The sequence below is a fragment of the Hemiscyllium ocellatum genome, unplaced genomic scaffold (assembly GCF_020745735.1).
Source record: "Hemiscyllium ocellatum isolate sHemOce1 unplaced genomic scaffold, sHemOce1.pat.X.cur. scaffold_1700_pat_ctg1, whole genome shotgun sequence".
NCBI classification, from domain to species: domain Eukaryota; kingdom Metazoa; phylum Chordata; class Chondrichthyes; order Orectolobiformes; family Hemiscylliidae; genus Hemiscyllium; species Hemiscyllium ocellatum.
The window spans coordinates 20,693-42,160 of record NW_026867853.1 but is presented as its reverse complement, the minus strand read 5'-3'; the positions used below and the strand labels follow the sequence as shown (position 1 = coordinate 42,160).

The 21,468-nt window shown below is 44.6% G+C and overlaps 9 non-coding genes across 9 annotated transcripts; all 9 read left to right on the top strand.

Annotated features, from left to right (window-relative positions):
- Positions 1-1,700: 1,700 nt before the first annotated feature.
- trnai-aau (transfer RNA isoleucine (anticodon AAU)) lies at positions 1,701-1,774 on the top strand. Its single transcript has one exon. It is a non-coding gene; the product is annotated as a tRNA-Ile (tRNA).
- A 2,218-nt stretch (positions 1,775-3,992) lies between these two features.
- On the top strand, positions 3,993-4,066 carry trnai-aau (transfer RNA isoleucine (anticodon AAU)). The gene has a single exon. It is a non-coding gene; the product is annotated as a tRNA-Ile (tRNA).
- A 2,218-nt stretch (positions 4,067-6,284) lies between these two features.
- On the top strand, positions 6,285-6,358 carry trnai-aau (transfer RNA isoleucine (anticodon AAU)). Its single transcript has one exon. It is a non-coding gene; the product is annotated as a tRNA-Ile (tRNA).
- A 2,218-nt stretch (positions 6,359-8,576) lies between these two features.
- Positions 8,577-8,650, top strand: trnai-aau (transfer RNA isoleucine (anticodon AAU)). Its single transcript has one exon. It is a non-coding gene; the product is annotated as a tRNA-Ile (tRNA).
- Positions 8,651-10,868: 2,218 nt separating this feature from the next.
- trnai-aau (transfer RNA isoleucine (anticodon AAU)) lies at positions 10,869-10,942 on the top strand. Its single transcript has one exon. It is a non-coding gene; the product is annotated as a tRNA-Ile (tRNA).
- Positions 10,943-13,160: 2,218 nt separating this feature from the next.
- trnai-aau (transfer RNA isoleucine (anticodon AAU)) lies at positions 13,161-13,234 on the top strand. The gene has a single exon. It is a non-coding gene; the product is annotated as a tRNA-Ile (tRNA).
- Positions 13,235-15,452: 2,218 nt separating this feature from the next.
- On the top strand, positions 15,453-15,526 carry trnai-aau (transfer RNA isoleucine (anticodon AAU)). Its single transcript has one exon. It is a non-coding gene; the product is annotated as a tRNA-Ile (tRNA).
- A 2,218-nt stretch (positions 15,527-17,744) lies between these two features.
- Positions 17,745-17,818, top strand: trnai-aau (transfer RNA isoleucine (anticodon AAU)). Its single transcript has one exon. It is a non-coding gene; the product is annotated as a tRNA-Ile (tRNA).
- A 2,219-nt stretch (positions 17,819-20,037) lies between these two features.
- trnai-aau (transfer RNA isoleucine (anticodon AAU)) lies at positions 20,038-20,111 on the top strand. Its single transcript has one exon. It is a non-coding gene; the product is annotated as a tRNA-Ile (tRNA).
- The last annotated feature ends 1,357 nt before the right edge of the window (positions 20,112-21,468 follow it).

The following is a 21,468-nucleotide window of genomic DNA, read 5'->3' as shown; positions in this document are numbered from 1 at the left end:
ATGCATCGACACTGGAGTCATCATATCCCCAGCAATATCACAGAGTCATTAATAAAAGCAAATTACTGCAGATGCTGGAATTCGAAACCAAAAGAGAAAATGCTGGAAAATCTCAGCAGGTCTGGCACCATCTGCAAGGAGAGAAAAGAGTTGACGTTTCGAGTCTAACTGACCCTTTGGTAAAGATTTTGATAAAAGGGGAGATTTACAGAGCTATTAACACCAGGCTGAGAGAAGGTGAGTCAAGGCTCCAGATGCAAAGGTGATAATGACAGTGCACGGAGAGATTAAAGGGAGATTAGGAGCCGCGAATGACCAAGGCTGAAGCCAGTGTTACGAGACAAAATATGTGGGGGATGTGTGAAACAGAGACAAAATGGAAAACAGGGGAGAAGCGTAGCAAAGCGGGAAGAGGAGAGGAAAAATGTATTGACAGAGTGGGAAGCGACAGAAAGAGAGACAATCAAGAAATAAGAGGTACACAACAGTGAGAAAAACGCAAATAAAAAAGGTAAGTAAAATAATTGAAATAAAATTATCTGAAGTTGTTTGAATTTAACAACTTCAGACAATTTTACTTCATTATTTTATTCATCTCTTTTATCATTTCACCTGCAATATCATAGAGCCATTAGATATGGACAGCACTGAAAACACAATCTTCGGTCTGGCTCGTCCATTCCGAACAGATATCCTCAACTGATCCAGCCACGATTGCATGCACTTGACCCATGTCTCTCTAAACCCTTCCGATTCAAATACACATCCAAATTCCTTAAAAATATTGGAATTGTAACAGCCATCACCAGCTCGTCCGGCAACTTATTGCAGACACTCACCACCCTTTGCGTGACGCCGTTGCTCCTCACTGCCTGTCGAATTCTCACCCTCCCACACCAGATTTATACCCTGTCGTGCTGCACTGCCCCACCTGAGCGAAACGAACTTATCTATTTACCCGAAAAATGCCCCTCATGATTGAAAAACCTTCATAAGGTCAGCTCCCAGCCTCTGACGCGCCAGGCAAAATAGTGAGAGAGTGTTCAGCCTGTAAGCGTTTGCACCTTTTCCATTTTCAAATGTAGGATGTAGCATGCTGTCTGAAGCAGTCATCTTAGCAGCTGATCTGTCGCTGACAAACGCTGCAGGAAGGCGTGATAACCTGCTAAATATGCTGTCAAACGAAGATTGCAAAAGCAACATGAGTCATTGAGCAAAACGTGCAATTGAGTTCTGCGCTGTTGCTGACTCTAAAGCAACTGCGTCCTTCGGGAGCAGAAAGAATCCCACAGTTGGGTTACAATTCCAATGCATTTGGCATAAGGTTCGCAGCAGTTTATCAGCAGCACGTAACCCTGACTCCAAAGGTCTGTGAGTTTCCAGAAGCACAGTGAGCGATCGTTGAAGGTACGTCTCAACCAGATGATATTTGTCAACATGACAAGCTGCAGCTGAGCTGGTGGCATTGCGATTGAAATTGCATGCGTCCGAACATTGTGCTTAATTTTGGATATCAGAGCAAATGGTTACCTCGAGTGTGCGCGTTCGGAAGAGTCAATGTTTTTTTTTGTTAAAAAACTTTGCAACGGATGGAAATACTTCAGACGATCATGCGATCGATTGCAAATCAGAAAACGAATAGCCGCCGTGGTTGTGAGCGCAGGCAATATAAGCCTTTGTTTTGAGCGATGGGCTCTGTCGGTCGGTTAGCTCAGCTGGTTAGAGCGTGGTGCTAATAACGCCAAGGTCGTGGGTTCAATCCCCACACTGACCATGTGCAGCGCTCGTCTCGTCAGCTGTGCTGTGTCAAGGTTTGTCGTGGCTTTTGCTTTCACCGTCTGCAAGAACTTGTCACATGATCGATTCAGATGTGTATTCATTCGAAAGCCGACCATCGCTGTCATGGAACATCAACTCGTTGGTCCTATGCCGGATCTCAGCTGCGTTGCTGTATTTCCAAACAAAGTGCACCACGAAACCACAAAATCACCAAGCAGAAAGCCTCACCGGCGCAATAAAACATTTGACAGGGATAGACGCACAACTCGATCACCGTACCCATGATGACTGGTGGATGTTGTCTGCAGCAAATCAATCAGTCTCAATTGTTTTCACAAAGAAATGCAAAACATGAAATATATAAAGTATTAAGTCGACCTGGCACAGTCTCGGAGGAGAACCAGAGTTCAGGCTTCAATTCACTTCAAAGATTCGTTCAACGCATTTTCCTGGATCTCTGTTACTCCATTTCCCGCGACTTCCAGAGGGAATTCATTCGCTTGCTCACCTCTCATGCATCGACACTGGAGTCATCATATCCCCAGCAATATCACAGAGTCATTAATAAAAGCAAATTACTGCAGATGCTGGAATTCGAAACCAAAAGAGAAAATGCTGGAAAATCTCAGCAGGTCTGGCACCATCTGCAAGGAGAGAAAAGAGTTGACGTTTCGAGTCTAACTGACCCTTTGGTAAAGATTTTGAAAAAAGGGGAGATTTACAGAGCTATTAACACCAGGCTGAGAGAAGGTGAGTCAAGGCTCCAGATGCAAAGGTGATAATGACAGTGCACGGAGAGATTAAAGGGAGATTAGGAGCCGCGAATGACCAAGGCTGAAGCCAGTGTTACGAGACAAAATATGTGGGGGATGTGTGAAACAGAGACAAAATGGAAAACAGGGGAGAAGCGTAGCAAAGCGGGAAGAGGAGAGGAAAAATGTATTGACAGAGTGGGAAGCGACAGAAAGAGAGACAATCAAGAAATAAGAGGTACACAACAGTGAGAAAAACGCAAATAAAAAAGGTAAGTAAAATAATTGAAATAAAATTATCTGAAGTTGTTTGAATTTAACAACTTCAGACAATTTTACTTCATTATTTTATTCATCTCTTTTATCATTTCACCTGCAATATCATAGAGCCATTAGATATGGACAGCACTGAAAACACAATCTTCGGTCTGGCTCGTCCATTCCGAACAGATATCCTCAACTGATCCAGCCACGATTGCATGCACTTGACCCATGTCTCTCTAAACCCTTCCGATTCAAATACACATCCAAATTCCTTAAAAATATTGGAATTGTAACAGCCATCACCAGCTCGTCCGGCAACTTATTGCAGACACTCACCACCCTTTGCGTGACGCCGTTGCTCCTCACTGCCTGTCGAATTCTCACCCTCCCACACCAGATTTATACCCTGTCGTGCTGCACTGCCCCACCTGAGCGAAACGAACTTATCTATTTACCCGAAAAATGACCCTCATGATTGAAAAACCTTCATAAGGTCAGCTCCCAGCCTCTGACGCGCCAGGCAAAATAGTGAGAGAGTGTTCAGCCTGTAAGCGTTTGCACCTTTTCCATTTTCAAATGTAGGATGTAGCATGCTGTCTGAAGCAGTCATCTTAGCAGCTGATCTGTCGCTGACAAACGCTGCAGGAAGGCGTGATAACCTGCTAAATATGCTGTCAAACGAAGATTGCAAAAGCAACATGAGTCATTGAGCAAAACGTGCAATTGAGTTCTGCGCTGTTGCTGACTCTAAAGCAACTGCGTCCTTCGGGAGCAGAAAGAATCCCACAGTTGGGTTACAATTCCAATGCATTTGGCATAAGGTTCGCAGCAGTTTATCAGCAGCACGTAACCCTGACTCCAAAGGTCTGTGAGTTTCCAGAAGCACAGTGAGCGATCGTTGAAGGTACGTCTCAACCAGATGATATTTGTCAACATGACAAGCTGCAGCTGAGCTGGTGGCATTGCGATTGAAATTGCATGCGTCCGAACATTGTGCTTAATTTTGGATATCAGAGCAAATGGTTACCTCGAGTGTGCGCGTTCGGAAAAGTCAATGTTTTTTTTTGTTAAAAAACTTTGCAACGGATGGAAATACTTCAGACGATCATGCGATCGATTGCAAATCAGAAAACGAATAGCCGCCGTGGTTGTGAGCGCAGGCAATATAAGCCTTTGTTTTGAGCGCTGGGCTCTGTCGGTCGGTTAGCTCAGCTGGTTAGAGCGTGGTGCTAATAACGCCAAGGTCGTGGGTTCAATCCCCACACTGACCATGTGCAGCGCTCGTCTCGTCAGCTGTGCTGTGTCAAGGTTTGTCGTGGCTTTTGCTTTCACCGTCTGCAAGAACTTGTCACATGATCGATTCAGATGTGTATTCATTCGAAAGCCGACCATCGCTGTCATGGAACATCAACTCGTTGGTCCTATGCCGGATCTCAGCTGCGTTGCTGTATTTCCAAACAAAGTGCACCACGAAACCACAAAATCACCAAGCAGAAAGCCTCACCGGCGCAATAAAACATTTGACAGGGATAGACGCACAACTCGATCACCGTACCCATGATGACTGGTGGATGTTGTCTGCAGCAAATCAATCAGTCTCAATTGTTTTCACAAAGAAATGCAAAACATGAAATATATAAAGTATTAAGTCGACCTGGCACAGTCTCGGAGGAGAACCAGAGTTCAGGCTTCAATTCACTTCAAAGATTCGTTCAATGCATTTTCCTGGATCTCTGTTACTCCATTTCCCGCGACTTCCAGAGGGAATTCATTCGCTTGCTCACCTCTCATGCATCGACACTGGAGTCATCATATCCCCAGCAATATCACAGAGTCATTAATAAAAGCAAATTACTGCAGATGCTGGAATTCGAAACCAAAAGAGAAAATGCTGGAAAATCTCAGCAGGTCTGGCACCATCTGCAAGGAGAGAAAAGAGTTGACGTTTCGAGTCTAACTGACCCTTTGGTAAAGATTTTGAAAAAAGGGGAGATTTACAGAGCTATTAACACCAGGCTGAGAGAAGGTGAGTCAAGGCTCCAGATGCAAAGGTGATAATGACAGTGCACGGAGAGATTAAAGGGAGATTAGGAGCCGCGAATGACCAAGGCTGAAGCCAGTGTTACGAGACAAAATATGTGGGGGATGTGTGAAACAGAGACAAAATGGAAAACAGGGGAGAAGCGTAGCAAAGCGGGAAGAGGAGAGGAAAAATGTATTGACAGAGTGGGAAGCGACAGAAAGAGAGACAATCAAGAAATAAGAGGTACACAACAGTGAGAAAAACGCAAATAAAAAAGGTAAGTAAAATAATTGAAATAAAATTATCTGAAGTTGTTTGAATTTAACAACTTCAGACAATTTTACTTCATTATTTTATTCATCTCTTTTATCATTTCACCTGCAATATCATAGAGCCATTAGATATGGACAGCACTGAAAACACAATCTTCGGTCTGGCTCGTCCATTCCGAACAGATATCCTCAACTGATCCAGCCACGATTGCATGCACTTGACCCATGTCTCTCTAAACCCTTCCGATTCAAATACACATCCAAATTCCTTAAAAATATTGGAATTGTAACAGCCATCACCAGCTCGTCCGGCAACTTATTGCAGACACTCACCACCCTTTGCGTGACGCCGTTGCTCCTCACTGCCTGTCGAATTCTCACCCTCCCACACCAGATTTATACCCTGTCGTGCTGCACTGCCCCACCTGAGCGAAACGAACTTATCTATTTACCCGAAAAATGCCCCTCATGATTGAAAAACCTTCATAAGGTCAGCTCCCAGCCTCTGACGCGCCAGGCAAAATAGTGAGAGAGTGTTCAGCCTGTAAGCGTTTGCACCTTTTCCATTTTCAAATGTAGGATGTAGCATGCTGTCTGAAGCAGTCATCTTAGCAGCTGATCTGTCGCTGACAAACGCTGCAGGAAGGCGTGATAACCTGCTAAATATGCTGTCAAACGAAGATTGCAAAAGCAACATGAGTCATTGAGCAAAACGTGCAATTGAGTTCTGCGCTGTTGCTGACTCTAAAGCAACTGCGTCCTTCGGGAGCAGAAAGAATCCCACAGTTGGGTTACAATTCCAATGCATTTGGCATAAGGTTCGCAGCAGTTTATCAGCAGCACGTAACCCTGACTCCAAAGGTCTGTGAGTTTCCAGAAGCACAGTGAGCGATCGTTGAAGGTACGTCTCAACCAGATGATATTTGTCAACATGACAAGCTGCAGCTGAGCTGGTGGCATTGCGATTGAAATTGCATGCGTCCGAACATTGTGCTTAATTTTGAATATCAGAGCAAATGGTTACCTCGAGTGTGCGCGTTCGGAAGAGTCAATGTTTTTTTTTGTTAAAAAACTTTGCAACGGATGGAAATACTTCAGACGATCATGCGATCGATTGCAAATCAGAAAACGAATAGCCGCCGTGGTTGTGAGCGCAGGCAATATAAGCCTTTGTTTTGAGCGCTGGGCTCTGTCGGTCGGTTAGCTCAGCTGGTTAGAGCGTGGTGCTAATAACGCCAAGGTCGTGGGTTCAATCCCCACACTGACCATGTGCAGCGCTCGTCTCGTCAGCTGTGCTGTGTCAAGGTTGGTCGTGGCTTTTGCTTTCACCGTCTGCAAGAACTTGTCACATGATCGATTCAGATGTGTATTCATTCGAAAGCCGACCATCGCTGTCATGGAACATCAACTCGTTGGTCCTATGCCGGATCTCAGCTGCGTTGCTGTATTTCCAAACAAAGTGCACCACGAAACCACAAAATCACCAAGCAGAAAGCCTCACCGGCGCAATAAAACATTTGACAGGGATAGACGCACAACTCGATCACCGTACCCATGATGACTGGTGGATGTTGTCTGCAGCAAATCAATCAGTCTCAATTGTTTTCACAAAGAAATGCAAAACATGAAATATATAAAGTATTAAGTCGACCTGGCACAGTCTCGGAGGAGAACCAGAGTTCAGGCTTCAATTCACTTCAAAGATTCGTTCAATGCATTTTCCTGGATCTCTGTTACTCCATTTCCCGCGACTTCCAGAGGGAATTCATTCGCTTGCTCACCTCTCATGCATCGACACTGGAGTCATCATATCCCCAGCAATATCACAGAGTCATTAATAAAAGCAAATTACTGCAGATGCTGGAATTCGAAACCAAAAGAGAAAATGCTGGAAAATCTCAGCAGGTCTGGCACCATCTGCAAGGAGAGAAAAGAGTTGACGTTTCGAGTCTAACTGACCCTTTGGTAAAGATTTTGAAAAAAGGGGAGATTTACAGAGCTATTAACACCAGGCTGAGAGAAGGTGAGTCAAGGCTCCAGATGCAAAGGTGATAATGACAGTGCACGGAGAGATTAAAGGGAGATTAGGAGCCGCGAATGACCAAGGCTGAAGCCAGTGTTACGAGACAAAATATGTGGGGGATGTGTGAAACAGAGACAAAATGGAAAACAGGGGAGAAGCGTAGCAAAGCGGGAAGAGGAGAGGAAAAATGTATTGACAGAGTGGGAAGCGACAGAAAGAGAGACAATCAAGAAATAAGAGGTACACAACAGTGAGAAAAACGCAAATAAAAAAGGTAAGTAAAATAATTGAAATAAAATTATCTGAAGTTGTTTGAATTTAACAACTTCAGACAATTTTACTTCATTATTTTATTCATCTCTTTTATCATTTCACCTGCAATATCATAGAGCCATTAGATATGGACAGCACTGAAAACACAATCTTCGGTCTGGCTCGTCCATTCCGAACAGATATCCTCAACTGATCCAGCCACGATTGCATGCACTTGACCCATGTCTCTCTAAACCCTTCCGATTCAAATACACATCCAAATTCCTTAAAAATATTGGAATTGTAACAGCCATCACCAGCTCGTCCGGCAACTTATTGCAGACACTCACCACCCTTTGCGTGACGCCGTTGCTCCTCACTGCCTGTCGAATTCTCACCCTCCCACACCAGATTTATACCCTGTCGTGCTGCACTGCCCCACCTGAGCGAAACGAACTTATCTATTTACCCGAAAAATGCCCCTCATGATTGAAAAACCTTCATAAGGTCAGCTCCCAGCCTCTGACGCGCCAGGCAAAATAGTGAGAGAGTGTTCAGCCTGTAAGCGTTTGCACCTTTTCCATTTTCAAATGTAGGATGTAGCATGCTGTCTGAAGCAGTCATCTTAGCAGCTGATCTGTCGCTGACAAACGCTGCAGGAAGGCGTGATAACCTGCTAAATATGCTGTCAAACGAAGATTGCAAAAGCAACATGAGTCATTGAGCAAAACGTGCAATTGAGTTCTGCGCTGTTGCTGACTCTAAAGCAACTGCGTCCTTCGGGAGCAGAAAGAATCCCACAGTTGGGTTACAATTCCAATGCATTTGGCATAAGGTTCGCAGCAGTTTATCAGCAGCACGTAACCCTGACTCCAAAGGTCTGTGAGTTTCCAGAAGCACAGTGAGCGATCGTTGAAGGTACGTCTCAACCAGATGATATTTGTCAACATGACAAGCTGCAGCTGAGCTGGTGGCATTGCGATTGAAATTGCATGCGTCCGAACATTGTGCTTAATTTTGAATATCAGAGCAAATGGTTACCTCGAGTGTGCGCGTTCGGAAGAGTCAATGTTTTTTTTTGTTAAAAAACTTTGCAACGGATGGAAATACTTCAGACGATCATGCGATCGATTGCAAATCAGAAAACGAATAGCCGCCGTGGTTGTGAGCGCAGGCAATATAAGCCTTTGTTTTGAGCGCTGGGCTCTGTCGGTCGGTTAGCTCAGCTGGTTAGAGCGTGGTGCTAATAACGCCAAGGTCGTGGGTTCAATCCCCACACTGACCATGTGCAGCGCTCGTCTCGTCAGCTGTGCTGTGTCAAGGTTGGTCGTGGCTTTTGCTTTCACCGTCTGCAAGAACTTGTCACATGATCGATTCAGATGTGTATTCATTCGAAAGCCGACCATCGCTGTCATGGAACATCAACTCGTTGGTCCTATGCCGGATCTCAGCTGCGTTGCTGTATTTCCAAACAAAGTGCACCACGAAACCACAAAATCACCAAGCAGAAAGCCTCACCGGCGCAATAAAACATTTGACAGGGATAGACGCACAACTCGATCACCGTACCCATGATGACTGGTGGATGTTGTCTGCAGCAAATCAATCAGTCTCAATTGTTTTCACAAAGAAATGCAAAACATGAAATATATAAAGTATTAAGTCGACCTGGCACAGTCTCGGAGGAGAACCAGAGTTCAGGCTTCAATTCACTTCAAAGATTCGTTCAATGCATTTTCCTGGATCTCTGTTACTCCATTTCCCGCGACTTCCAGAGGGAATTCATTCGCTTGCTCACCTCTCATGCATCGACACTGGAGTCATCATATCCCCAGCAATATCACAGAGTCATTAATAAAAGCAAATTACTGCAGATGCTGGAATTCGAAACCAAAAGAGAAAATGCTGGAAAATCTCAGCAGGTCTGGCACCATCTGCAAGGAGAGAAAAGAGTTGACGTTTCGAGTCTAACTGACCCTTTGGTAAAGATTTTGAAAAAAGGGGAGATTTACAGAGCTATTAACACCAGGCTGAGAGAAGGTGAGTCAAGGCTCCAGATGCAAAGGTGATAATGACAGTGCACGGAGAGATTAAAGGGAGATTAGGAGCCGCGAATGACCAAGGCTGAAGCCAGTGTTACGAGACAAAATATGTGGGGGATGTGTGAAACAGAGACAAAATGGAAAACAGGGGAGAAGCGTAGCAAAGCGGGAAGAGGAGAGGAAAAATGTATTGACAGAGTGGGAAGCGACAGAAAGAGAGACAATCAAGAAATAAGAGGTACACAACAGTGAGAAAAACGCAAATAAAAAAGGTAAGTAAAATAATTGAAATAAAATTATCTGAAGTTGTTTGAATTTAACAACTTCAGACAATTTTACTTCATTATTTTATTCATCTCTTTTATCATTTCACCTGCAATATCATAGAGCCATTAGATATGGACAGCACTGAAAACACAATCTTCGGTCTGGCTCGTCCATTCCGAACAGATATCCTCAACTGATCCAGCCACGATTGCATGCACTTGACCCATGTCTCTCTAAACCCTTCCGATTCAAATACACATCCAAATTCCTTAAAAATATTGGAATTGTAACAGCCATCACCAGCTCGTCCGGCAACTTATTGCAGACACTCACCACCCTTTGCGTGACGCCGTTGCTCCTCACTGCCTGTCGAATTCTCACCCTCCCACACCAGATTTATACCCTGTCGTGCTGCACTGCCCCACCTGAGCGAAACGAACTTATCTATTTACCCGAAAAATGCCCCTCATGATTGAAAAACCTTCATAAGGTCAGCTCCCAGCCTCTGACGCGCCAGGCAAAATAGTGAGAGAGTGTTCAGCCTGTAAGCGTTTGCACCTTTTCCATTTTCAAATGTAGGATGTAGCATGCTGTCTGAAGCAGTCATCTTAGCAGCTGATCTGTCGCTGACAAACGCTGCAGGAAGGCGTGATAACCTGCTAAATATGCTGTCAAACGAAGATTGCAAAAGCAACATGAGTCATTGAGCAAAACGTGCAATTGAGTTCTGCGCTGTTGCTGACTCTAAAGCAACTGCGTCCTTCGGGAGCAGAAAGAATCCCACAGTTGGGTTACAATTCCAATGCATTTGGCATAAGGTTCGCAGCAGTTTATCAGCAGCACGTAACCCTGACTCCAAAGGTCTGTGAGTTTCCAGAAGCACAGTGAGCGATCGTTGAAGGTACGTCTCAACCAGATGATATTTGTCAACATGACAAGCTGCAGCTGAGCTGGTGGCATTGCGATTGAAATTGCATGCGTCCGAACATTGTGCTTAATTTTGAATATCAGAGCAAATGGTTACCTCGAGTGTGCGCGTTCGGAAGAGTCAATGTTTTTTTTGTTTAAAAAACTTTGCAACGGATGGAAATACTTCAGACGATCATGCGATCGATTGCAAATCAGAAAACGAATAGCCGCCGTGGTTGTGAGCGCAGGCAATATAAGCCTTTGTTTTGAGCGCTGGGCTCTGTCGGTCGGTTAGCTCAGCTGGTTAGAGCGTGGTGCTAATAACGCCAAGGTCGTGGGTTCAATCCCCACACTGACCATGTGCAGCGCTCGTCTCGTCAGCTGTGCTGTGTCAAGGTTGGTCGTGGCTTTTGCTTTCACCGTCTGCAAGAACTTGTCACATGATCGATTCAGATGTGTATTCATTCGAAAGCCGACCATCGCTGTCATGGAACATCAACTCGTTGGTCCTATGCCGGATCTCAGCTGCGTTGCTGTATTTCCAAACAAAGTGCACCACGAAACCACAAAATCACCAAGCAGAAAGCCTCACCGGCGCAATAAAACATTTGACAGGGATAGACGCACAACTCGATCACCGTACCCATGATGACTGGTGGATGTTGTCTGCAGCAAATCAATCAGTCTCAATTGTTTTCACAAAGAAATGCAAAACATGAAATATATAAAGTATTAAGTCGACCTGGCACAGTCTCGGAGGAGAACCAGAGTTCAGGCTTCAATTCACTTCAAAGATTCGTTCAATGCATTTTCCTGGATCTCTGTTACTCCATTTCCCGCGACTTCCAGAGGGAATTCATTCGCTTGCTCACCTCTCATGCATCGACACTGGAGTCATCATATCCCCAGCAATATCACAGAGTCATTAATAAAAGCAAATTACTGCAGATGCTGGAATTCGAAACCAAAAGAGAAAATGCTGGAAAATCTCAGCAGGTCTGGCACCATCTGCAAGGAGAGAAAAGAGTTGACGTTTCGAGTCTAACTGACCCTTTGGTAAAGATTTTGAAAAAAGGGGAGATTTACAGAGCTATTAACACCAGGCTGAGAGAAGGTGAGTCAAGGCTCCAGATGCAAAGGTGATAATGACAGTGCACGGAGAGATTAAAGGGAGATTAGGAGCCGCGAATGACCAAGGCTGAAGCCAGTGTTACGAGACAAAATATGTGGGGGATGTGTGAAACAGAGACAAAATGGAAAACAGGGGAGAAGCGTAGCAAAGCGGGAAGAGGAGAGGAAAAATGTATTGACAGAGTGGGAAGCGACAGAAAGAGAGACAATCAAGAAATAAGAGGTACACAACAGTGAGAAAAACGCAAATAAAAAAGGTAAGTAAAATAATTGAAATAAAATTATCTGAAGTTGTTTGAATTTAACAACTTCAGACAATTTTACTTCATTATTTTATTCATCTCTTTTATCATTTCACCTGCAATATCATAGAGCCATTAGATATGGACAGCACTGAAAACACAATCTTCGGTCTGGCTCGTCCATTCCGAACAGATATCCTCAACTGATCCAGCCACGATTGCATGCACTTGACCCATGTCTCTCTAAACCCTTCCGATTCAAATACACATCCAAATTCCTTAAAAATATTGGAATTGTAACAGCCATCACCAGCTCGTCCGGCAACTTATTGCAGACACTCACCACCCTTTGCGTGACGCCGTTGCTCCTCACTGCCTGTCGAATTCTCACCCTCCCACACCAGATTTATACCCTGTCGTGCTGCACTGCCCCACCTGAGCGAAACGAACTTATCTATTTACCCGAAAAATGCCCCTCATGATTGAAAAACCTTCATAAGGTCAGCTCCCAGCCTCTGACGCGCCAGGCAAAATAGTGAGAGAGTGTTCAGCCTGTAAGCGTTTGCACCTTTTCCATTTTCAAATGTAGGATGTAGCATGCTGTCTGAAGCAGTCATCTTAGCAGCTGATCTGTCGCTGACAAACGCTGCAGGAAGGCGTGATAACCTGCTAAATATGCTGTCAAACGAAGATTGCAAAAGCAACATGAGTCATTGAGCAAAACGTGCAATTGAGTTCTGCGCTGTTGCTGTCTCTAAAGCAACTGCGTCCTTCGGGAGCAGAAAGAATCCCACAGTTGGGTTACAATTCCAATGCATTTGGCATAAGGTTCGCAGCAGTTTATCAGCAGCACGTAACCCTGACTCCAAAGGTCTGTGAGTTTCCAGAAGCACAGTGAGCGATCGTTGAAGGTACGTCTCAACCAGATGATATTTGTCAACATGACAAGCTGCAGCTGAGCTGGTGGCATTGCGATTGAAATTGCATGCGTCCGAACATTGTGCTTAATTTTGAATATCAGAGCAAATGGTTACCTCGAGTGTGCGCGTTCGGAAGAGTCAATGTTTTTTTTTGTTAAAAAACTTTGCAACGGATGGAAATACTTCAGCCGATCATGCGATCGATTGCAAATCAGAAAACGAATAGCCGCCGTGGTTGTGAGCGCAGGCAATATAAGCCTTTGTTTTGAGCGCTGGGCTCTGTCGGTCGGTTAGCTCAGCTGGTTAGAGCGTGGTGCTAATAACGCCAAGGTCGTGGGTTCAATCCCCACACTGACCATGTGCAGCGCTCGTCTCGTCAGCTGTGCTGTGTCAAGGTTGGTCGTGGCTTTTGCTTTCACCGTCTGCAAGAACTTGTCACATGATCGATTCAGATGTGTATTCATTCGAAAGCCGACCATCGCTGTCATGGAACATCAACTCGTTGGTCCTATGCCGGATCTCAGCTGCGTTGCTGTATTTCCAAACAAAGTGCACCACGAAACCACAAAATCACCAAGCAGAAAGCCTCACCGGCGCAATAAAACATTTGACAGGGATAGACGCACAACTCGATCACCGTACCCATGATGACTGGTGGATGTTGTCTGCAGCAAATCAATCAGTCTCAATTGTTTTCACAAAGAAATGCAAAACATGAAATATATAAAGTATTAAGTCGACCTGGCACAGTCTCGGAGGAGAACCAGAGTTCAGGCTTCAATTCACTTCAAAGATTCGTTCAATGCATTTTCCTGGATCTCTGTTACTCCATTTCCCGCGACTTCCAGAGGGAATTCATTCGCTTGCTCACCTCTCATGCATCGACACTGGAGTCATCATATCCCCAGCAATATCACAGAGTCATTAATAAAAGCAAATTACTGCAGATGCTGGAATTCGAAACCAAAAGAGAAAATGCTGGAAAATCTCAGCAGGTCTGGCACCATCTGCAAGGAGAGAAAAGAGTTGACGTTTCGAGTCTAACTGACCCTTTGGTAAAGATTTTGAAAAAAGGGGAGATTTACAGAGCTATTAACACCAGGCTGAGAGAAGGTGAGTCAAGGCTCCAGATGCAAAGGTGATAATGACAGTGCACGGAGAGATTAAAGGGAGATTAGGAGCCGCGAATGACCAAGGCTGAAGCCAGTGTTACGAGACAAAATATGTGGGGGATGTGTGAAACAGAGACAAAATGGAAAACAGGGGAGAAGCGTAGCAAAGCGGGAAGAGGAGAGGAAAAATGTATTGACAGAGTGGGAAGCGACAGAAAGAGAGACAATCAAGAAATAAGAGGTACACAACAGTGAGAAAAACGCAAATAAAAAAGGTAAGTAAAATAATTGAAATAAAATTATCTGAAGTTGTTTGAATTTAACAACTTCAGACAATTTTACTTCATTATTTTATTCATCTCTTTTATCATTTCACCTGCAATATCATAGAGCCATTAGATATGGACAGCACTGAAAACACAATCTTCGGTCTGGCTCGTCCATTCCGAACAGATATCCTCAACTGATCCAGCCACGATTGCATGCACTTGACCCATGTCTCTCTAAACCCTTCCGATTCAAATACACATCCAAATTCCTTAAAAATATTGGAATTGTAACAGCCATCACCAGCTCGTCCGGCAACTTATTGCAGACACTCACCACCCTTTGCGTGACGCCGTTGCTCCTCACTGCCTGTCGAATTCTCACCCTCCCACACCAGATTTATACCCTGTCGTGCTGCACTGCCCCACCTGAGCGAAACGAACTTATCTATTTACCCGAAAAATGCCCCTCATGATTGAAAAACCTTCATAAGGTCAGCTCCCAGCCTCTGACGCGCCAGGCAAAATAGTGAGAGAGTGTTCAGCCTGTAAGCGTTTGCACCTTTTCCATTTTCAAATGTAGGATGTAGCATGCTGTCTGAAGCAGTCATCTTAGCAGCTGATCTGTCGCTGACAAACGCTGCAGGAAGGCGTGATAACCTGCTAAATATGCTGTCAAACGAAGATTGCAAAAGCAACATGAGTCATTGAGCAAAACGTGCAATTGAGTTCTGCGCTGTTGCTGTCTCTAAAGCAACTGCGTCCTTCGGGAGCAGAAAGAATCCCACAGTTGGGTTACAATTCCAATGCATTTGGCATAAGGTTCGCAGCAGTTTATCAGCAGCACGTAACCCTGACTCCAAAGGTCTGTGAGTTTCCAGAAGCACAGTGAGCGATCGTTGAAGGTACGTCTCAACCAGATGATATTTGTCAACATGACAAGCTGCAGCTGAGCTGGTGGCATTGCGATTGAAATTGCATGCGTCCGAACATTGTGCTTAATTTTGAATATCAGAGCAAATGGTTACCTCGAGTGTGCGCGTTCGGAAGAGTCAATGTTTTTTTTTGTTAAAAAACTTTGCAACGGATGGAAATACTTCAGCCGATCATGCGATCGATTGCAAATCAGAAAACGAATAGCCGCCGTGGTTGTGAGCGCAGGCAATATAAGCCTTTGTTTTGAGCGCTGGGCTCTGTCGGTCGGTTAGCTCAGCTGGTTAGAGCGTGGTGCTAATAACGCCAAGGTCGTGGGTTCAATCCCCACACTGACCATGTGCAGCGCTCGTCTCGTCAGCTGTGCTGTGTCAAGGTTGGTCGTGGCTTTTGCTTTCACCGTCTGCAAGAACTTGTCACATGATCGATTCAGATGTGTATTCATTCGAAAGCCGACCATCGCTGTCATGGAACATCAACTCGTTGGTCCTATGCCGGATCTCAGCTGCGTTGCTGTATTTCCAAACAAAGTGCACCACGAAACCACAAAATCACCAAGCAGAAAGCCTCACCGGCGCAATAAAACATTTGACAGGGATAGACGCACAACTCGATCACCGTACCCATGATGACTGGTGGATGTTGTCTGCAGCAAATCAATCAGTCTCAATTGTTTTCACAAAGAAATGCAAAACATGAAATATATAAAGTATTAAGTCGACCTGGCACAGTCTCGGAGGAGAACCAGAGTTCAGGCTTCAATTCACTTCAAAGATTCGTTCAATGCATTTTCCTGGATCTCTGTTACTCCATTTCCCGCGACTTCCAGAGGGAATTCATTCGCTTGCTCACCTCTCATGCATCGACACTGGAGTCATCATATCCCCAGCAATATCACAGAGTCATTAATAAAAGCAAATTACTGCAGATGCTGGAATTCGAAACCAAAAGAGAAAATGCTGGAAAATCTCAGCAGGTCTGGCACCATCTGCAAGGAGAGAAAAGAGTTGACGTTTCGAGTCTAACTGACCCTTTGGTAAAGATTTTGAAAAAAGGGGAGATTTACAGAGCTATTAACACCAGGCTGAGAGAAGGTGAGTCAAGGCTCCAGATGCAAAGGTGATAATGACAGTGCACGGAGAGATTAAAGGGAGATTAGGAGCCGCGAATGACCAAGGCTGAAGCCAGTGTTACGAGACAAAATATGTGGGGGATGTGTGAAACAGAGACAAAATGGAAAACAGGGGAGAAGCGTAGCAAAGCGGGAAGAGGAGAGGAAAAATGTATTGACAGAGTGGGAAGCGACAGAAAGAGAGACAATCAAGAAATAAGAGGTACACAACAGTGAGAAAAACGCAAATAAAAAAGGTAAGTAAAATAATTGAAATAAAATTATCTGAAGTTGTTTGAATTTAACAACTTCAGACAATTTTACTTCATTATTTTATTCATCTCTTTTATCATTTCACCTGCAATATCATAGAGCCATTAGATATGGACAGCACTGAAAACACAATCTTCGGTCTGGCTCGTCCATTCCGAACAGATATCCTCAACTGATCCAGCCACGATTGCATGCACTTGACCCATGTCTCTCTAAACCCTTCCGATTCAAATACACATCCAAATTCCTTAAAAATATTGGAATTGTAACAGCCATCACCAGCTCGTCCGGCAACTTATTGCAGACACTCACCACCCTTTGCGTGACGCCGTTGCTCCTCACTGCCTGTCGAATTCTCACCCTCCCACACCAGATTTATACCCTGTCGTGCTGCACTGCCCCACCTGAGCGAAACGAACTTATCTATTTACCCGAAAAATGCCCCTCATGATTGAAAAACCTTCATAAGGTCAGCTCCCAGCCTCTGACGCGCCAGGCAAAATAGTGAGAGAGTGTTCAGCCTGTAAGCGTTTGCACCTTTTCCATTTTCAAATGTAGGATGTAGCATGCTGTCTGAAGCAGTCATCTTAGCAGCTGATCTGTCGCTGACAAACGCTGCAGGAAGGCGTGATAACCTGCTAAATATGCTGTCAAACGAAGATTGCAAAAGCAACATGAGTCATTGAGCAAAACGTGCAATTGAGTTCTGCGCTGTTGCTGTCTCTAAAGCAACTGCGTCCTTCGGGAGCAGAAAGAATCCCACAGTTGGGTTACAATTCCAATGCATTTGGCATAAGGTTCGCAGCAGTTTATCAGCAGCACGTAACCCTGACTCCAAAGGTCTGTGAGTTTCCAGAAGCACAGTGAGCGATCGTTGAAGGTACGTCTCAACCAGATGATATTTGTCAACATGACAAGCTGCAGCTGAGCTGGTGGCATTGCGATTGAAATTGCATGCGTCCGAACATTGTGCTTAATTTTGAATATCAGAGCAAATGGTTACCTCGAGTGTGCGCGTTCGGAAGAGTCAATGTTTTTTTTTGTTAAAAAACTTTGCAACGGATGGAAATACTTCAGACGATCATGCGATCGATTGCAAATCAGAAAACGAATAGCCGCCGTGGTTGTGAGCGCAGGCAATATAAGCCTTTGTTTTGAGCGCTGGGCTCTGTCGGTCGGTTAGCTCAGCTGGTTAGAGCGTGGTGCTAATAACGCCAAGGTCGTGGGTTCAATCCCCACACTGACCATGTGCAGCGCTCGTCTCGTCAGCTGTGCTGTGTCAAGGTTGGTCGTGGCTTTTGCTTTCACCGTCTGCAAGAACTTGTCACATGATCGATTCAGATGTGTATTCATTCGAAAGCCGACCATCGCTGTCATGGAACATCAACTCGTTGGTCCTATGCCGGATCTCAGCTGCGTTGCTGTATTTCCAAACAAAGTGCACCACGAAACCACAAAATCACCAAGCAGAAAGCCTCACCGGCGCAATAAAACATTTGACAGGGATAGACGCACAACTCGATCACCGTACCCATGATGACTGGTGGATGTTGTCTGCAGCAAATCAATCAGTCTCAATTGTTTTCACAAAGAAATGCAAAACATGAAATATATAAAGTATTAAGTCGACCTGGCACAGTCTCGGAGGAGAACCAGAGTTCAGGCTTCAATTCACTTCAAAGATTCGTTCAATGCATTTTCCTGGATCTCTGTTACTCCATTTCCCGCGACTTCCAGAGGGAATTCATTCGCTTGCTCACCTCTCATGCATCGACACTGGAGTCATCATATCCCCAGCAATATCACAGAGTCATTAATAAAAGCAAATTACTGCAGATGCTGGAATTCGAAACCAAAAGAGAAAATGCTGGAAAATCTCAGCAGGTCTGGCACCATCTGCAAGGAGAGAAAAGAGTTGACGTTTCGAGTCTAACTGACCCTTTGGTAAAGATTTTGAAAAAAGGGGAGATTTACAGAGCTATTAACACCAGGCTGAGAGAAGGTGAGTCAAGGCTCCAGATGCAAAGGTGATAATGACAGTGCACGGAGAGATTAAAGGGAGATTAGGAGCCGCGAATGACCAAGGCTGAAGCCAGTGTTACGAGACAAAATATGTGGGGGATGTGTGAAACAGAGACAAAATGGAAAACAGGGGAGAAGCGTAGCAAAGCGGGAAGAGGAGAGGAAAAATGTATTGACAGAGTGGGAAGCGACAGAAAGAGAGACAATCAAGAAATAAGAGGTACACAACAGTGAGAAAAACGCAAATAAAAAAGGTAAGTAAAATAATTGAAATAAAATTATCTGAAGTTGTTTGAATTTAACAACTTCAGACAATTTTACTTCATTATTTTATTCATCTCTTTTATCATTTCACCTGCAATATCATAGAGCCATTAGATATGGACAGCACTGAAAACACAATCTTCGGTCTGGCTCGTCCATTCCGAACAGATATCCTCAACTGATCCAGCCACGATTGCATGCACTTGACCCATGTCTCTCTAAACCCTTCCGATTCAAATACACATCCAAATTCCTTAAAAATATTGGAATTGTAACAGCCATCACCAGCTCGTCCGGCAACTTATTGCAGACACTCACCACCCTTTGCGTGACGCCGTTGCTCCTCACTGCCTGTCGAATTCTCACCCTCCCACACCAGATTTATACCCTGTCGTGCTGCACTGCCCCACCTGAGCGAAACGAACTTATCTATTTACCCGAAAAATGCCCCTCATGATTGAAAAACCTTCATAAGGTCAGCTCCCAGCCTCTGACGCGCCAGGCAAAATAGTGAGAGAGTGTTCAGCCTGTAAGCGTTTGCACCTTTTCCATTTTCAAATGTAGGATGTAGCATGCTGTCTGAAGCAGTCATCTTAGCAGCTGATCTGTCGCTGACAAACGCTGCAGGAAGGCGTGATAACCTGCTAAATATGCTGTCAAACGAAGATTGCAAAAGCAACATGAGTCATTGAGCAAAACGTGCAATTGAGTTCTGCGCTGTTGCTGTCTCTAAAGCAACTGCGTCCTTCGGGAGCAGAAAGAATCCCACAGTTGGGTTACAATTCCAATGCATTTGGCATAAGGTTCGCAGCAGTTTATCAGCAGCACGTAACCCTGACTCCAAAGGTCTGTGAGTTTCCAGAAGCACAGTGAGCGATCGTTGAAGGTACGTCTCAACCAGATGATATTTGTCAACATGACAAGCTGCAGCTGAGCTGGTGGCATTGCGATTGAAATTGCATGCGTCCGAACATTGTGCTTAATTTTGAATATCAGAGCAAATGGTTACCTCGAGTGTGCGCGTTCGGAAGAGTCAATGTTTTTTTTTGTTTAAAAAACTTTGCAACGGATGGAAATACTTCAGACGATCATGCGATCGATTGCAAATCAGAAAACGAATAGCCGCCGTGGTTGTGAGCGCAGGCAATATAAGCCTTTGTTTTGAGCGCTGGGCTCTGTCGGTCGGTTAGCTCAGCTGGTTAGAGCGTGGTGCTAATAACGCCAAGGTCGTGGGTTCAATCCCCACACTGACCATGTGCAGCGCTCGTCTCGTCAGCTGTGCTGTGTCAAGGTTGGTCGTGGCTTTTGCTTTCACCGTCTGCAAGAACTTGTCACATGATCGATTCAGATGTGTATTCATTCGAAAGCCGACCATCGCTGTCATGGAACATCAACTCGTTGGTCCTATGCCGGATCTCAGCTGCGTTGCTGTATTTCCAAACAAAGTGCACCACGAAACCACAAAATCACCAAGCAGAAAGCCTCACCGGCGCAATAAAACATTTGACAGGGATAGACGCACAACTCGATCACCGTACCCATGATGACTGGTGGATGTTGTCTGCAGCAAATCAATCAGTCTCAATTGTTTTCACAAAGAAATGCAAAACATGAAATATATAAAGTATTAAGTCGACCTGGCACAGTCTCGGAGGAGAACCAGAGTTCAGGCTTCAATTCACTTCAAAGATTCGTTCAATGCATTTTCCTGGATCTCTGTTACTCCATTTCCCGCGACTTCCAGAGGGAATTCATTCGCTTGCTCACCTCTCATGCATCGACACTGGAGTCATCATATCCCCAGCAATATCACAGAGTCATTAATAAAAGCAAATTACTGCAGATGCTGGAATTCGAAACCAAAAGAGAAAATGCTGGAAAATCTCAGCAGGTCTGGCACCATCTGCAAGGAGAGAAAAGAGTTGACGTTTCGAGTCTAACTGACCCTTTGGTAAAGATTTTGAAAAAAGGGGAGATTTACAGAGCTATTAACACCAGGCTGAGAGAAGGTGAGTCAAGGCTCCAGATGCAAAGGTGATAATGACAGTGCACGGAGAGATTAAAGGGAGATTAGGAGCCGCGAATGACCAAGGCTGAAGCCAGTGTTACGAGACAAAATATGTGGGGGATGTGTGAAACAGAGACAAAATGGAAAACAGGGGAGAAGCGTAGCAAAGCGGGAAGAGGAGAGGAAAAATGTATTGACAGAGTGGGAAGCGACAGAAAGAGAGACAATCAAGAAATAAGAGGTACACAACAGTGAGAAAAACGCAAATAAAAAAGGTAAGTAAAATAATTGAAATAAAATTATCTGAAGTTGTTTGAATTTAACAACTTCAGACAATTTTACTTCATTATTTTATTCATCTCTTTTATCATTTCACCTGCAATATCATAGAGCCATTAGATATGGACAGCACTGAAAACACAATCTTCGGTCTGGCTCGTCCATTCCGAACAGATATCCTCAACTGATCCAGCCACGATTGCATGCACTTGACCCATGTCTCTCTAAACCCTTCCGATTCAAATACACATCCAAATTCCTTAAAAATATTGGAATTGTAACAGCCATCACCAGCTCGTCCGGCAACTTATTGCAGACACTCAC